This window comes from Lupinus angustifolius, chromosome LG08 (assembly GCF_001865875.1).
Source record: "Lupinus angustifolius cultivar Tanjil chromosome LG08, LupAngTanjil_v1.0, whole genome shotgun sequence".
Classification (NCBI taxonomy): Eukaryota; Viridiplantae; Streptophyta; class Magnoliopsida; order Fabales; family Fabaceae; genus Lupinus; species Lupinus angustifolius.
In genome coordinates this window covers 22,163,821-22,166,318 of record NC_032016.1, presented here as the reverse complement: position 1 = coordinate 22,166,318, position 2,498 = coordinate 22,163,821, and positions in this window count along the sequence as shown.

Sequence of the window (2,498 nt, the reverse complement as noted above, 5' to 3'; positions counted from 1 at the left end):
TGGGCAAGGCGCTAAAAATGGCCCTAGCACGGAGCCAGACGCATCAGGCTCAATTCCTGACCGAGGCAACCCTGACCGGGTTGGGGAACTTGGTGCGCACAGTGACGCACCAAGTGCTGGGCCAGACTGGCCTGGCCAGGAAATCTGACCGAGGCGCATGCGCCTAGCATGCTGCATCAGGCGCTGGGCGTAGCCTGGCCGAGTCAGGCTTAGTCAATTCAATAAGTATTTAGTCATTTTAATTTCTATAATAAATGTGTGGGCTAACATTTGCCTAACACTTAGTTTATTTAATTTGTTTGTCATAAATCTGCCCATAAAAATTGACCAGAATAAAATTTGACTCATGAGTAGTTAAAACAAGCCTAAAAGTGTAACCGACATTTTAATGCTTGGACCAACTTAATATTTTCGTGAACCAAACTTATTCTAACATTGTCTAATATTATTTGGCAGGTAAATAGAGTCTAATATGGCCGTTGGAAGGCATTCGCTCGAGGGAATCTTCAAGGTGACCGTGGAGAGGCTTAAAGGAGCATTTATGGAGCTTTAAGGCTATGTCTGGACCGTTGGAGCTAAAACCACCTGAGCATAATTCATTCTGAAGCATCCTAAGTCATTTCTAAGGTCGTTGGAGCAAAGTTGCTCGTGTGGAAATTGCATATGGCGTTTGAGACTTTATTGGTGCATTAAAGGTGCTTTATGCACATAACTTAGTCGTTGGTAGCCTACCAACTCATCCCTACGGAATCCTATGTTATTTATTGAGCTCTTCAGCCACACTTAGCCGTGGGAAATTCATTCCTTGACAAAGGTATCCTATGCCAACATTCAAGTGGAACCGAGGAGCATTACCAAGGCATAAAATCAACATTTGCCATGTGCCAAATTGGAAGAATCCTATGAAGCTCATCAAAGCTTGCTCGTGAGCATTAAGGAGTCTTCAAGTCTCTTAACCATTTCCCTTAATGAGGGAGTCGTGCACTTCAGGTGGAGGGGAATCCCATGCTCATCCAACCGTGGCATTGAAGTTCAATTGGCCAAGTCATTAAGTTTGTTTTCAATTGTAATAAGGCACATGTGTCATTTCTTTTACTACACGAATTTAGTCTAGATTAGGAGTACATTCTTTGCTTATAGAGTATCCAATGTAAACGTGCAAGGCATGCACTCTAAGTTTCCAATCGAGGGAGCCTTGATGGCTTGCCTATATATGTAATGTTCTATGTTGGGGAATAAACAACTTTGAGTCAAACTAAATTGTATTCCTTTGTGAATCCAAGAGGATTATATCCTTGTGAGAGTATTTTCCAAACCTCGGCTGAACCAAGATTAGAAGTTCTTATCAAGAACCAAGTTCTTGTGGCGAGCATCACATGGCTTATCAAACAACTGAATTGTTTGTGGCGCCTCACCTCATCTCTTTTCCATCTTCTTTTATCCAAAACACAAGTTATTTCTGCTGCTTATCTCAACGGCTTAACTCAACCGTAAGCCTAGGCCACACACCAACCAAGATAGATCGTTTGAAGACCCTTTTACCCAAGAGGTTCACATCAGATGAGGATGAGGATGAAGATGAGGGTGAGGATAGGATGAGGATGATGATAGGATGGGGATGAGGACGAGGAGGAGGATTGGATGAAGATGAGGATGAGGGTATGATAAGGATGAGGACAGGTTGAGGGGGAGGATAGAATGAGGAAAAGGATGAGGATGAGGATGAGGACATGGATAAGATGAGGATGAGGACAAGGATAGGATGAGGATGAGGATAGGATGAGCATGAGGACGATCATAGGATGAGGAAGAGGATGAGGATGAGGATGAGGATAAGGATGAGGATGAGGATGGGGATGAGGATGAAGATGAGGATGAGGATGAGGATGAGGATGAGGATAGGATGAAGACGAGGATAGGATATGGGTGAGGATGAGGATGAGGAGGAGGAGGAGAAGGAGGAGGATGAGGATAAGATGAGGATGAGGATGAGGATGAGGATTAGGATTAGGATAGGATGAGGATGGGGATGAGGATGAGGATGAGGATAGGATGAGTATGCGGATGAGGATGAGGATGAGGATTAGGTTTAGGATAGGATGAGGATGGGGATGAGGATGGGGATGAGGATGGGAATGAGGATGAGGATAGGATGAGGATGAGGATGAGGATATGATAGGATGAGGACGAAGATGGGATGAGGAAGAGGATGAGGATATGATAGGATGAGGACGAAGATGGGATGAGGATGAGGATGAGGATGAAGTGGATGGTAGGATGAGGATGGGGATGAGGATGACGAAGAGGATAGGATGAGGAAAAGGATGGGGATAGGATGAACATGAGGATGAGGTTGAGGTTGAGGACATGGATAGAATGAGGATGAGGACGAGCATAGGATGAGGAAGAGGATGAGGATGAGAATGAGGATAATGATAGCATGTGGATAGGATGAGGATGAGGATATATTGAGGAGGAGGAGGAGGAGGATGAGGATA